Below are 16,243 nucleotides of genomic sequence, written 5' to 3' on the forward strand. Positions count from 1 at the left end.
GACAACCTTGTGGCCTTCCACTCATAAACTTGTTTATGGAGGCATGCCACGTCATCTTCCTGCGTAAGCTTGACAAGAACAGTATGCCTCACAAACGAAGGAGTAGCTTTGAACTTCTTGTGCTTCAGTACACCCTGGACAACAGGCCTGACAACAGTGAGGCCGGAATACAACTCTTCGTTGGTATAAGCGCAAATGGCTTCCAGGATCCAACAGCCTAAAACCTCTGTTTTCCCAGTTCGTATATTCAGGTCATCCGGCTCATAGCGAGTGACATGTATAACCACACAATCCTTGTCTGCATCAGGGCTTAATTGAAACAGAAACAAATTCTAAATTACTTTCCAGTATAAGAAACACAAGTTATTTAAACCACTATGTATAGCATGTCATCGAAGCTAATAAAATTTTGCATTATTCATCACCACATACTTAGATGAAAAACCACAATCGAGATCGGCAAAGAAGAAAACCACCTTGGGCAGCTCAGCGGGGGGGGGGGGGGACACATCCTCGAAGGGGGAAAACTACTCCTGCAGTGCCACGGGGGCTGTAACCTCAAATGGGGTGTTGACCATCCCAGTAGTGGCCGTGAGCGTATCTGGGGTCGGCTCGGTGGCTGCCTCCATCTTCTTGGAGCTCTCTGTCTCGTGGGGATCAGCCTCCCGCGTCTGCTCCAATATCGGCAGATCTTTGCCTGGTTCTCCTTGGTCCATCATGAAACTGACGAATACTAGGAGACCACTGAAAGGAAAACACAATCGCAATGACAATGAAACAAAAAAGAGAGTGAGGATCGGTTACTACTTTGCAAAAGTTCTTTTTTTTCTTTGAACGAAAATATACCAACATCACGGATCCGCTTACCTTCCCTTCGTTGGGAGAGAAGAATAATGGCAGATGCGAGTGTTGCCTTTCTTGAAGACGGTGAGGGAGAAGGGGATTCAGCGAAGAGTGAAATGATGGTTGCTTCGTCCGTCAAACTTAGACTGTGGGAAGGTGGGGTTTTGTGATACGACGGCTCGTTACTACTGCGCTACGACCAGGGTGACTCTCCGCTTGCATACTGCCTTCTAATTTGGTGGATGGCATTTGGGCCCGTGCGCTGCATGGCCCGCATGTCAGTGAACAAAAGTATAACGGCATTTAGTAGAGGGAGATGTTTCAATGACCTAGGAGGAGCAGGAAGCGGTATTGTATCCACTGTACTAGTAGTAATTGTTTTTCTGGGTAGCTGTAGAGTGTCTCCACTGTACTAGTAGTAATTGTTTCTCTGGGCCCAAGACAAAACAGCGCATCCACCCTAGTAAATAGTATAATCAATTCAAAAGCCCATATATTTACTGAATGAGAGGCGCTACCCACACCCAGCACACCGCCCCCCAAAAAAACCTGGGTGCTCTTCTTCCTCCTCACTCCCACCCACCTCACGTCAGCTCGCTCCACTCGTACCCCTAAATCCCTCACCTCACTCCTACAGAAAACCCCAGCTCCCCTTCAAATCCATGAGCGCGACGCGACGCCCTCGAGGAAAATGGAGTTGGCTGACCCCAGCGCCAAGAAGATGAGGCTCCCGCCAGCGGCGACGCCTGTTGTAGATCTCGCACCCGGCAGTGCGGGGAGAAGCAGCGACCCCGCCCCCACCGAATCCCAGGAACCCGTAGAATCTCGGGTGGACCGCATCAGCGATCTCCCGGACGCCGTCCTTGGGGAGATCATCTCGCTTCTCCCCACCAAGGATTGCTGCCGCACCCAAGTCCTCTCAATTCGGTGGCGCCCTCTATGGCGCGCCGTGCCCCTTAATCTCGACTGTCGTCAGCTATCTCAATTCAATGATTTTGAAATCCCTAGAGCCATCATCTCCTCCCACCAGGGCTCCGTTCAAAGCCTCTATATCCCGTCATGCTACCTGAGCAAGCATACCATGCCCTACATGTTGGACTCCTAGCTGAAATCCCCTGAATTCACAGAACAACAGCTGCTTGAGCTCTACTATTCCCCTGGAAATCACATACCACATACTGAATGCCATGTACTTGTGCCCTCAGCACCGATGTCCATCTCGCGGTTTTCCTCCTCTTTCCACACCGCCACCTTTGCGCTGTGCTACCTACCAGACAATCTGGTACTAAACCTTCGACTCCCATTTCTCAAGAAACTTTCACTTGTGCGGGTTCGTATATCGGAGGCCTCATTGCACAGCATCATCCACTCCAGTTGCCCTACCCTGCAGTGCTTGGTGCTTGTTTTCACAGTTAGAATCGGTTGTCTCCAAATAAAGTCGCCTAACCTTGTAAGAATTGGAATTTCTTTTGACGGGAGGCAGCTCATCATCCAAGATGCCCCTTCACTTCAAAGGTTGATCCTTGATTCTAGTCATTCACCGTTGCAAATAACCGTCCTCTCTGCGCCTAAACTGGAGACCTTGGGTGTAATACATGATCTCTGTGCTCATTTCAATATGGTGTTTGGCTCCACAGTTCTTCAGGTACTTTATATTATCATCTACACTTGTAACCATAAGCTGCATTTTAAATTTCTGCGCATAAGTTATATATCATCTTGGAGTACACACTTTGTACTAATATCATGTTCTATGCTCAATGAAGAGTTTCTCCATGGATGGCCTATCAATGGTACTGGATTCTGTCAAGATCTTATATATCCAAATGAATAGTTTTGATCTGAACAAGATTATTGGCTCGCTGCAATGCTTTCCATATCTGGAGAAGTTGTATATAAAGGTGATAATTTCACGCACATTGGAAGCCCGCATATAGTGTACTAGAATTAACCGTTCAGCTGTTGCTCTTTCGACACTCTTTTTTTAGACCTTAACTGTTTTCAATATGCATGTCTATTTAGGCAACAGGACGGGGTAAGAAAGTTATAACCAATCGGTGGATTCGTAAGCATCGTGATTTCCTCACTTCTCATGAGATTTGATTGAAGACAATAACGCTAGAATGATATGTAGCCAACCGTGCAAACACTAGATTTGTCACATTCTTCCTGCTAAATGCGAGGTTACTATTGTCCATCAGGCTTAAGTTTATCAGCAGCATGGTTTTGACGGATGGGTATGTGGAAGAGCAAAAAAAGGAGTTTCAGGTGGGCAAAAGAGCTTCTGAACGTGCCGGGCTTCTATTTACAACATATTGTGGTCATAATCCAGTAAATTTTACGACCCAGGATGTTCATTTCTATGGACCTGACCGATCCATTTGACTGTGACTGCCGAAAACAGTGCTGGAGTTAGATGTTGTTGCCCTTTTCAACCTGGGTTTTTTTGTAAACCTGATGAATAATTAACCCTCGTGCTTTTATACAGTTTGTAAGATGGAGTTAGATGTTCTTGCCCTTTTCAACTTGGCTGTGATTGTCATATTTTCTTTGAAACAAGGCAAATGCCTTGCCAGTCATTTAATTTAGAGTGAAATATTGTAACAACTAACAAATCCCAACCAACAGAAATAACATCACTCTCGCCGGCTGCTTGAGCTCACTGTGCATTACAGAAGCCAAGTGATTAGCCCCCACCAGCACCCACAAACTTATTTCGAACTAGCACATCAAACGGGTTGTAAATTTTCATAGGAAAGGCTGCATGACCGTGATAGATTTGGATTCTGACATTTGGCACCCGCAAGGAAATAGCCTATCCAAGGTGGTGTCGACTTACTAGCCAGTCAACAAACGATCCTGCCTACCAGCCGTTGGCTTGACATCCAACATATGTCGTGTATCTTCTATCTCTTGTTTTCTTCTTCCTCCAGCCACCCAAACCAAACCACCCCGTCGGCTCCGCCTGCTCCCGCCTCCCATGGCTGGCTGCGCCTCCGCCGCCCTACCGTACGTACCCTCCAACGTTGGCCAGTCCCTCCCTCTATTCCCCCACATGTCAGGACCCCGATTCCAAGTCACATCGATCTAGCCGGTAACACCCCATATCACTTTGCGGCCTCACGCACGGTATTCCCACGGGTGTCGCCTTACCATGGCCCAGGACCGTTTGCGCCTTTTGGCTCACGTATATGATAGTGTCGCTAGCATCCATATGACAGAGAACCCGGGCCGACATGACTAGTCGTGAACCCAAAGTGGCACTAACTTACGGGGACAGGCATACATGAATCAACATCAAGCATGTTGGTCAGCAGCGTGCAAATCCGGGCTGTAGCACTGGGCTAACAGGACTCCGGTGAATCGGGCTGTAGCAGGCTAGGCAGGACTCTGGATGTCACCGCGTGACATTTCCCCGAAGGTACAGACACAGGAACGAAGTGAATCACATGCCGGCCAGTCAAGTGTTCCGGAGCAGTAGTGCTAGGCTAGCAGGACTCCGGTGAACTGGGCTCTAGCGGACTACTATGGCTCATGGAAGCACAAGACTACATTTCCCCATAAGAGAGGCTACCAAGGATAAAAAACTAGGTTGTCGGATCCCACACATACCAAGCATTTCAATCATACACACAAATATGCTCGATATGCGTAAATACAACATGGCATCACAACATAACTCTACGACTCAAGTATTTATTCATTAGGCTCCGAGGAGCCAAGTATTACAAACATGGGTCTCATGACCCCAACATACAGAGCATACAAGCGACAAGCACATGCGGAAGCTTAACTTCACTTAGTACAGACAACTACCAATGAAAAAGGCTGAGAAGCTTGACTATCTACAAGACCCTGCCGAGGGCACAAGATCGTAGCTGAGGTAACAAGCTAAACGTCCAACTCCACACGGAACTACTAGCGAGACTGACGTCTCTCTGCAAAACATAAAATAGGCAAACGTGAGTACAAATGTACCCAGCAAGACTTACATCAGAACTAGCTACATATGCATCAGTATCAACAAAGGGGGTGGTGGAGTTTGACTGCAGCCAGCCAACTTTGACTCAGTGGCTATCCTAAACTATGACTGCAAGTAACTCTTTTGAGGTGGCGCACACGAGTCCACATATTCACCATATCAATACACCACTATGGATCCACTCCCGTCTCCCTACGAGAAGGCCATCCATAGCACTCACGCTTATCTTGCGAGTTTTAGAGTATCCACTTTCACTTGTCTATGAACTGTACAGGCAACCCAGAAGTCCTTTACCGCGGACACGGCTATTCGAATAGATGATGTTAACCCTGCAGGGGTGTATTTCTTCACACACGCTCTCACCACTTACTGCCATGTACACGTCATGTATCTCGGAAACCTTCAAGCGAAAGCCTGGCGAGGGTGTCGGCCACGGCCTACCTAAACACTCAAGTCTCTAGTCCAGGTTTGTCGCCTATTCAGGTTCCATCCGCAGGGAGTCCGGCCGAAGTTTCCACATACGGCCCCAAACGACGCGAGCAGGGTTCCCGAGACACCAAACGAGCGCCCAGTACACCGTGCCACGTGCCTACCGCATCACATCCCACCCCGCGGGTCAGCACTGCGCACGGCCTCCAGCATACTACAAACACCAGAAACTACTTGCAACTCCTGGACAGAGGACAAGGGTGGTTAAGAAGCCGAGAGGGTCCATTGGTTTCAGGCCCAATGCATGGTAATAGCTGTTCATGGATCACAAACACAGAACTCAGTTCCTGAGGACGGTTTCAATGAGACAACCCACCATGTACTCCTACATGGCCTCTCACCGCTACCTTTACCAATCGTGTTCACACACTTAGCTCTCAATAGTAGAACATGTTCACACACCTCCAATTCATTCCCGATGAATCAGACTTGACTAAACTCTAAGCAATAGCAGGCATGACAACAAGCATGAATGAGTAGGCACATCAGCGCTCAAACAACTACTCATGCTAGTGGGTTTCATCTATTTACTGTGGCAATGACAGGTCATGCAGAGGAAAGGGGTTCAACTACCGCAGCACATAACAGTCGAATGGTTGTTGCCCTAATACAGTAAAAGAGAGCAGGAGCGAGAGAGTCGGATTGTATCGGAATGAACAAGGGGTTTTTGCTTGCCTGGCACTTCTGAAGATAGTATAACTCTTCATCGGTGTCATCGAACTCATCGTCGAAACCACGTCTACTGAGAGGGGACAAACACCGGCAACAGAGAAAGAACACAATCAATGCAATGCAACAATATGATGCATGATCATGACATGGCAATATGATGTGATTTGAGCTAATGCATCTAGCAACCAGATTAAATGAAGTTGGTTTGAACCAAAGGTTCAAATTCAAACTCCACATGTGGTTATTTAAATGTCATTCACTTAATTTGTCCTCGACAGTAGCCATAAGTTGTCCTAACATGCATGAAAATGCCATAAAAAGATTCTTTGGATTTTTCTGATAATTTTTCATATATAAATTGTTTCATTTGGAGTTACGGTTGAATTTCTATGAATTTTTGAAGCTTTGCTAATTTTCTGGAATTTCCTGGATTATTTTAAATCCAGAAAATCATTTACTGAGTCAGCATGATGCCTGGGTGACATCAGCAGGTCAACAGACGTTAGCCAGGTCAAAATTGACCAGTGGGTCCCACTGGTTCGTGTCACAGTGCTGGCCTTGGTCACTGCCGGGTGGGGCCGGTCAAGGGCCACGTCAGCCGGTCAACTGACGTGTGGGGTCCACTGTGGTTAGGTTAAAACTTAACCCCCTGGTTAATTAGGGGGTGGGGCCTGTCTGTCAGCGGCACAGGGCGAGATTAATGCAGTAATTAGCCTCAAGCTAATGACGCCACGTCATCTCACCGGAGTTGAACGCCGGCAAGCACATCCGACGACGGATGTTCATCGGGATCGAGCTACGGGCAACCATTTGCCTCGCTGTTTGCTCCTACGGGTTCCTCGGGTTCGCGCGCATCCAAAGGAGCTGGGGTGAGCTGTAGCGTCGGCGGTGGCGAGCGAGGCGGCGGCCGGAGTTCGGGGGCAGATGGGTTCGGGGCTAGAGAGCGTGGGAGGGGGAGCTGCTGGTGGCTACGGGTTCGCGGAGACGCGCTGAGCACACTGGTGTGCTCGGACATGGGCTGTAGTGCCCATGGCTGCGTCTGTGTCATCGCCGGCGGCGAGGAGCTCACGGCTTCGGTGGAAGATGCGGCTAGAGGACGGGAACGAGCTCAGGGAGGAGGGGGAAAGGCGGCGGAGCTCACAGCGATCTCGAGGGTGTCGTCAGTGGCTCGGGGAAGATCTAGTGTGGCCGGAACGACGACGGCGATCTCCGGCGGCCGGAGCTTCAAGAGGAGGTCAGGGACAACGATACGGGGCTTCTGGCGTCATATTCGTTGGCGGAGAGCTTCAGGGTGACGCAGCGGAGCCGGTGGATGCGTCGGGGAGACGAGGGGGTGGCTCAGGGCGCGGCAGCGGCGAGCGGCAGCGATGGTGGTGCTCGGATGTGCGACAGAGAGGGTCAGAGGGGGATGTGAGAGAAGAGAGAGGCTGAGGGAAACGAGGGCATCTCTATGGCGCGGTTGGAAGCACTGAGACGCCGTGAGGTGGCAAGCAGGGGCTGGCGCGGCTCGGCTGTGTGCCGGGCACGCAGCTGCTTCTCCTCCTGACAGGAGGAGGAAGACAGTGCTGCCCCTGGTGGGCTGGGCCTGCAGCAGTGGTGGGCTGCACAGGGCAGGCTAGGTAAGTGGCTCAGGTACTCTCCTTTCCTTTCTTTCTGTTTTTTTGTTTTATCTGCTGTCTGTTTTTGATTTAGTAGGAATACTAAACCAATTTATTTACTTCTGTAAATTATTGTATATGGACTAGTGGTATTATTCCAGAGCCCCACAACAATTTCCAAAATTATTGGACATGTATTTCTTTTATAACAGAAATAAAGCCAATTCAAATACATTATGATTTAATTCAAAGGCCCAAAATAATTATTTTTAAGCCTCCAAAAATATTGCTTTGAATTTTATTCTTGCCAATATTTTTCAAGGTTTAACAGGAACATTTTCTTGGGCTTCTTTGATGAGATTTTAATGTTGATTATTTCTGAACTTGTTTCTGAGGGTTTCAACTAACCTCAATTCAACTTTCAGAAAATAGACATGATGCAAGATGCTCACTCATGTAACTGATTACAACCAACATTCTAGGGATGTGACAACTCACCCCCACTAAACAAGAATCTCGTCTCGAGATTCAAGACGTGAGGTAAGAAGTCAGTGGGACACAAGCTAATAACATGATTTCCAAGATCCAACTGTCCTTCTCGACGATGTTTATTCATTGCATCATCTTGATCTCGACGTCTTGCTTTGAGAACTTCATCCAACATGACAAAGAGAGGAAAGGGAGAATTTTAGAAGAATCGATCTTCTTGAGGTTCGAGCAACTTAGGATCATCTCAATGATCACAAGATCAACTCACGGAATGAGACATAGGAACATCTCTGGAGCTGAGAGGCAAAACATGCATCAGGAGGGACGGAAGAAACAATTTAACGAGGGTTTCAAAGTAGCGAGGAAACAATTACCATGATCCCATAACGGGGCACCTTGGGAGAGGTGACTCATAGAAATATTCCCTTAAGTGGCAAAAAGAGTTACTTTTGATTCAGAGATCATTGAAACTCCTTATACCAGCCTAAGGGAAATCACAATCGATCGGTTGAGGGAGCTCGGAAGAATGGCATACTCAAAGTAGGATGGATGATGTGGACTACCTTGTTGAAGACAACGCAATGGATGATTTTTGCTTATCACCGAAAATAGATGGGACCCATGGTAAGCCCACTTTTGAAGATGATCCCGAATAGCAATTACTGAAAAGGCAGACCATAGGTAAAATGGCACAAAGGCAGGTGCAAGTTGGGAACAAAATGTAAATGTTGGGAATGTTCCAACCATCATATCTGCCTGAGATTCAGATCTGGTTGGTAACGGGATATTTCAGGCAGCATGTCTGGAGAAAGAAAGGTTGCAACACAAATCGATGAGATGATGTTGCGAGATTCTCGGGAAATTAACTATGGTAGCAAGCTCCAAAACATGAGTTGGTTCTGCTACACGCATGTGAACATGTTGTCCAAGACAAGCATGACCATAGAGTAGTCTTACAATAAAACACTACCGAGTTCTGGTAAGGAACCATCATCGAGGATATCGAAGTCCTTGTGCACTTATCGATGAACTTCTTATCCTTAAACAAGTCAATCAATGGCTTGGTGTGCTAGGGAATACATATGGAATGAAGGTAGCGAGCCTATCAAACCATAGAATACTTCACACCTGCATGACTAACTTGGGATGACTCCAAAGGAAGCAAAAACAAACTTTCTCGAATTCACAGCGGCAACTTGCATCAAATGCACATGAATTAGAGGAGGTCACTTCTTTCATCTAACATATGCTTCATGAACTAGCATGAAGAAAATGCTTACACAAGTTTCCAACACTAGCTGGATGTTCAACACGAATCATGGAGGAGACAAAATGCTGCTGATGGGCTCAACATCAACTCATCGGAATTTCCATATCACTGGACTTCCACCATCATGTGAACACAGTGATAGCATTTGTCAGACCAAAAGATGTAATGGTGTATGCTCGAGGGATCAACCACGAGTAAGACAACATTACGAACATCGTTGGTTCTGATTTGACTTGACGATAGCCCATACTCAAGTTAAAGTTTTGACAAGGCAATAGATCCAACAACTGATCACGAGGACCAATCGATGGAGATATCATCTTTCCTCAACACACACACACACTCACACACAAAAAGATATCCCTTAACATGAACTAAGTCAGACAAGCTTTTATCTTCCAACTCTCCAAGCTGTTGTTTGGCTTAACCAACTAGCTCAGGGGTATCCAACACAGATTCTTGGAGAATGGGTGGTTTGAAGGAAAACCAACATGATCACGAACTCAACATAGCGGTCAGGTGACAACCTGGTAATACTTCCGAGAAGATATTCGGAACATCATGAACCACCGATATGTTACTAAGCTCGAGAACAATCTTGCTTTTCAGAGCAAGACGATATGATCAAATAAGCAAGGGATTGAATAATCCTAGCTCATTGATCGAAGAGTGCACCTGAAATAAGGACTAGGTAGCATGATCAATCTTAAAATGTCGATTTAGTAACTAACATGCTAAGAATGAAATTTTGTCCATTTACTACCAAGCAACAAGGTTGCTAGGAGTATTGATTTCACACATCACGATTCACGTGTCGGTATTCCAGTTGCAACAACACGGAGACCGAGGAATGAAGAACGATGGCGAGAAGTATCACTTCGTCAAGAATTCATAGGACGTGGTGCAATTCCTATGATTTTCTTGACATAAATGGGGTAATACTCTAGGATAGGACAGAACAGAAGCTGGATTGGCATTTCGATCTGCAGAGTACGATTACTTTGACTCAATCCTGGATATGGATGAGATACCGGAGTTTGTTTCTCCTAGTCATTCTGGAACAGAATGGCTTGACGGACCACAAGAGTAATTGGCATCGATGAACGAATGCACGCATACCCTTGACTATCAATTGATAGACGAGGGTCAAAATACAACTAAAGGGGGACAACTCAAAGGAACATACGATTTTCTGAGTTGTGGGTGCATAGATTAGTGTGTCGAGCAAAGCTCAACATTTCCTCCGGATAACCCATGAAAAAGAGGAAGGACTGGCAGATTCACAATATAACATCAAGAACTTATCAAGAGCACTCTGGTTGTGATCTTTTGGTTCAAAAGAACTTCTGCCATAAGTAGTTCATGGTATTTGGAAGAAGGAAATACCACGAACCTCGAGGACTATCGCAAAAGGTTACTAATATCCTAAAGGAACTAGCAAACACTATCAACATGAGGTAAGTAGGGTGAATCTCGGGTTCAAAACCAGGATTAGAATACCTACTACTAAATGGCATCACGGGATGCTTTCGAGAATGATGGCCAGAATCATCACACTGGGGATACAAAGCATTGCTAGGTTACTAGGTGATCCTCTAAGACACATAGGGTCATAATAACAACTCCAACATATATGCCGAGGCAACGGAGTACCTCAACACACTAATTTGTGTGATTAATATGGCCCGAAAGAACACCAGAAACGGGAAGAAGGGATTTGCAAATCCATCAGACTATTTAGAAACCTGGGATGACTCGGACAGCATAACGGCTGTAAATGCTCAAAATGATTTGAGACATCCTGCAAAATGGTGGCATAACCACTTAACATCACAATATCAAAGTTCTGAGATCAACTGTCAACACACAGAAGTAGTAGGAGCTGAACTCGGGCTTGAAACCAACAATCATATAAGTCTACAAATTGGTAACACGTGATCCTGATAGAAGATGGGAAAGCCTAGTTCTTAATCCCCGCAGAAAAGAAGAGGGTGACTCAGATCAGAAGGGCAAATGGTATAAGAAGTAAAAAGAGCCTTACGTTCCCTTCCACAATCAATTCCCTTATATAACTAAAGCATTTCTAGACTCAACTTTGACCAGTTTGGCTTGGTAATCCTACAGGCAGTCAGGCTCTAATACCAAAGCTGTCAGGACCCTGATTCCAAGTCACATCGATCTAGCCGGTAACACCTCATATCACTTTGCGGCCTCACGCATGGTATTCCCACGGGTGTCGCCTTACCATGGCCCGGGACCGTTTGCGCCTTTTGGCTCATGTATATGATAGTGTCTCTAGCATCCAGATGACAGATAACCCGGACCGACATGACTAGTCGTGAACCCAAAGTGGCACTAACTTACGGGGACAGGCATACATGAATCAACATCGAGTATGTCAGTCAGCAGCGTGCGAATCCGGGCTGTAGCACTGGGCTAACAGGACTCCGGTGAACCGGGCTGTAGCAGGCTAGGCAGGACTCCCGATGTCACCGCGTGACGTTTCCCCGAAGGGACAGACACATGAACGAAGTGAATCACATGCCGGCCAGTCAAGTGTTCCGGAGCAGTAGTGTTGGGCTAGCAGGACTCCGGTGAACCGGGCTATAGCGGACTACTATGGCTCATGGAAGCACAAGACTACATTTCCCCATAAGAGAGGCTACCAAGGATAAATGACTAGGTTGTCGGATCCCACACATACCAAGCATTTCAATCATACACACAATATGCTCAATATGCGTAAATACAACATGGCATCACAACATAACTCTACGACTCAAGTATTTATTCATTAGGCTCCGAGGAGCCAAGTATTACAAACATGGGTCTCATGACCCCAACATACAGAGCATACAAGCGACAAGCACATGCCAAAGCTTAACTTGTCTGAGTACAGACAACTACCAATGAAAAAGGCTGAGAAGCTTGACTATCTACAAGACCCTGCCGAGGGCACAAGATCGTAGCTGAGGTAACAAGCTAAACGTCCAACTCCACACGGAACTACTAGCGAGACTGACGTCTCTCTGCAAAACATAAAATAGGCAAACGTGAGTACAAATGTACCCAGCAAGACTTACATCAGAACTAGCCACATATGCATCAGTATCAACAAAGGGGGCGGTGGAGTTTGACTGCAGCAAGCCAGCTTTGACTCAGTGGCTATCCTAAACTATGACTGCAAGTAACTCTTTTGAGGTGGCGCACACGAGTCCATATATTCACCATATCAATACACCACTATGGATCCACTCCCGTCTCCCTACGAGAAGGCCATCCATAGCACTCACGCTTATCTTGCGAGTTTTAGAGTATCCACTTTCACTTGTCTTTGAACTGTACAGGCAACCAGAAGTCCTTTACTGCGGACACGTATATTCGAATAGATGATGTTAACCTTGCAGGGGTGTACTTCTTCACACACGATCTCGGCAACCTTCAAGCGGAAGCCTGGCGAGGGTGTCGGCCACGGCCTACCTAAACACTCAAGTCTCTAGTCCAGGTTTATCGCCTATTCAGGTTCCATCCGCAGGGAGTTCGGCCGAAGTTTCCACATAAGGCCCCGAACGATGTGAGCAGGGTTCCCGAGACACCAAACGGGCACCCGGTACACCGTGGCACGTGCCTACCGCATCACAGCCCACCCCGCGGGTCAGTGCTGCGCACGGCCTCCAGCATACTACAAACACCAGAAACTACTTGCAACTCCTAGTTAGAGGACAAGGGTGGTTAGGAAGCCGAGAGGGTCCATTGGTTTCGGGCCCAATGCATGCTAGTAGCTGTTCATGGATCACAAACACAGAACTCAGTTCCTGAGGACGGTTTCAATGAGGAAACCCACCACGTACTCCTACATGGCCTCTCACCACTACCTTTCCCAAATCGTGTTCACACACTTAGCTCTCAACGGTAGAACATGTTCACACACCTCCAATTCATTCCCGATGAATCAGACCTGACTCAACTCTAAGCAGTAGCAGGCATGACAACAAGCATGAATGAGTAGGCACATCTGGGCTCAAACAACTCCTACTCATGCTAGTGGGTTTCATCTATTTACTGTGGCAATGACAGGTCATGCAGAGGAAAGGGGTTCAGCTACCACAGCACATAACAGTTGAATCGTTGTTGCCCTAATGCAGTAAAAGAGAGCAGGAGCGAGAGAGTGGGATTGTATCAGAATGAACAAGGGGGTTTTGCTTGCCTGGCACTACTGAAGATAGTATAACTCTTCATCGGTGTCATCAAACTCATCGTCGAAACCACGTCTACTGAGAGGGGAAGAACACCGGCAACAGAGAAAGAACACAATCAATGCAATGCGACAATATTATGCTTGATCATGACATGGCAATATGATGTGATTTGAGCTAATGCATCTAGCAACCAGATTAAATGAAGTTGGTTTGAACCAAAGGTTCAAATTCAAACTCCACATGTGGTTATTTAAATGTCATTCACTTAATTTGTCCTAGATAGTAGCCATAAGTTGCTCTAACATGCATGAAAATGCCATAAACAGATTCTTTGGATTTTTCTGATAAATGTTCATATATAAATTGTTTCATTTGGAGTTACGGTTGAATTTCTATGAATTTTTGAAGCTTTGCTAATTTTATGGAATTTCCTGGATTATTTTTAATCCAGAAAATCATTTACTGTGTCAGCATGATGCCTGGGTGACATCAGCAGGTCAACAAACGTCAGCCAGGTCAAACCTGACCAGTGGGTCCCACTGGTCAGTGTCACATTGCTGGCCTTGGTCACTAACGGGTGGGGCCGGTCAAGGGCCACGTCAGCCGATCAACTGACGTGTGGGGTCCACTGTGGTTAGGTTAAAACTTAACCCCGTGGTTAATTAGGGGGTGGGGCCTGTCTGTCAGCGGCACAGGGCGAGATTAATGCGGTAATTAGCCTCAAGCTAATGACGCCACGTCATCTCACCGGAGTTGAACGCCGGCGAGCACATCCGACGACGGATGTTCATCGGGATCGAGCTACGGGCAACCATTTGCCTCGCCGTTTGCTCCTATAGGTTCCTCGGGTTCGCGCGCATCCAAAGGAGCAAGAAAAAGGAGCTGGGGTGAGCTGTAGCGTCGGTGGTGGCGAGCGAGGCGGCGGCCGGAGTTCGGGAGCAGATGGGTTCGGGGCTAGAGAGCGATGGAGGGGGAGCTGCTGGTGGCTACGGGTTCGCGGAGACGTGCTGAGCACACTGGTGTGCTCGGACACGGGCTGCAGTGCCCATGGCCGCGTCTGCGTCATCTCCGGCGGCGAGGAGCTCACGGCTTCGGTGGAAGATGTGGCTAGAGGACGGGAACGAGCTCAGGGAGGAGGGGGAAAGGCGGCAGAGCTCACAACGATCTCGAGGGTGTCGTCAGCGGCTCGGGGAAGATCTAGTGTGGCCGGAACGACGGCGGCGATCTCCGGCGGCCGGAGCTTCAAGACGATGTCGGGGACGACGATACGGGGCTTCCGGCGTCGTATTCATTGGCGGAGAGCCTCAGGGCGACGCAGCGGAGCGGGTGGATGCGTCGGGGAGATGAGGGGGTGGCTCAGGGCGCGGCAGCGGCGAGCGGCGGCGACGGGGCGCTCGGATGTGCGACAGAGAGGGTCAGAGGGGGATGTGAGACAAGAGAGAGGCTGAGGGAACGAGGGCATCTCCGTGGGGCGGTTGGAAGCGCCGAGACGCCTTGAGGTGGCAAGCAGGGGCTGGCGCGGCTCGGTTGTGTGCCGGGCACGCAGCTGCTTCTACTCCTGGCAGGAGGAAGAAGACAGTGCTGCCTCTAGTGTCCTGGGCCTGCAGCAGTGGTGGGCTGCACAGGGCAGGCCAAGTAAGTGGGTGAGGTACTCTCCTTTCCTTTCTTTCTGTTTTTTTGTTTTATCTGCTGTCTGTTTTTGATTTAGTAGGAATACTAAACCAATTTATTTACTTCTATAAATTATTGTATATGGACTAGTGGTATTATTCCAGAGCCCCACAATAATTTCCAAAATTATTGGACATGTATTTCTTTTATAACATAAATAAAGCCAATTCAAATACATTATGATTTAACTCAAAGGCCCAAAATAATTATTTTTAAGCCTCCAAAAATATTGGTTTGAATTTTATTCTTGCCAATATTTTTCAAGGTTTAACAGGAACATTTTCTTTGGCATCTTTGATGAGATTTTAATGTTGATTATTTCTGAACTTGTTTCTGAGGGTTTCAACTAACCTCAATTCAACTTTCAGAAAATAGACATGATGCAAGATGCTCACTCATGTAACTGATTACAACCAACATTCTATGGATGTGACACCACATGTCCTGTTATTCTCCAGCGACGTCAGCCCCAACACGCACCCGCACCCAAACCAGTCAACCCTCGTACTCCCCTCCACCTGCGACTGGACCGGCGCATCTTCCACGGATCCTGTTCGTTTCCTCCGAGGCCTCGCCGTCGTCCTCCTCCTTGCGGCCTTGGTTCGCTCGCCGTGCGCGGTGCGCCACCCTCTTGCGTTGTCAACGTCGTCAACAACCGAGAGGAACAAGGAGATGACTGTACGTGGAGAGGATGACAGTAGGGACCCACCAGCGTCATGGCAGTACGCAAGCAAGTGCCTCTATAGTACAAGCCCAAAAAAATGGTTCCTCCTAATAGTTGGACATCTGGGGCTCACGCCATTGTCAACGTAGTCAATAAACGAGAGAATTACACTACGAGCGGCTGACACCAGGGACCCAGCAGGTCGCGTAGTTTTTTTGAGGAACAAGCAGTTGTTATTTATACTAGTTTTAGCGACGGATCAGGGTAACAACGGGGCTGTGCGGGGGTTGTGGCCCATCTAGCCAGGGTTTTATTTATGTTTACCACATCATGAGCCCAGTTGTGTTTTTTTCTTGCTGAAAATGG

The sequence above is a fragment of the Triticum aestivum genome, chromosome 5D (genome assembly GCF_018294505.1).
Source record: "Triticum aestivum cultivar Chinese Spring chromosome 5D, IWGSC CS RefSeq v2.1, whole genome shotgun sequence".
NCBI lineage: Eukaryota > Viridiplantae > Streptophyta > Magnoliopsida > Poales > Poaceae > Triticum > Triticum aestivum.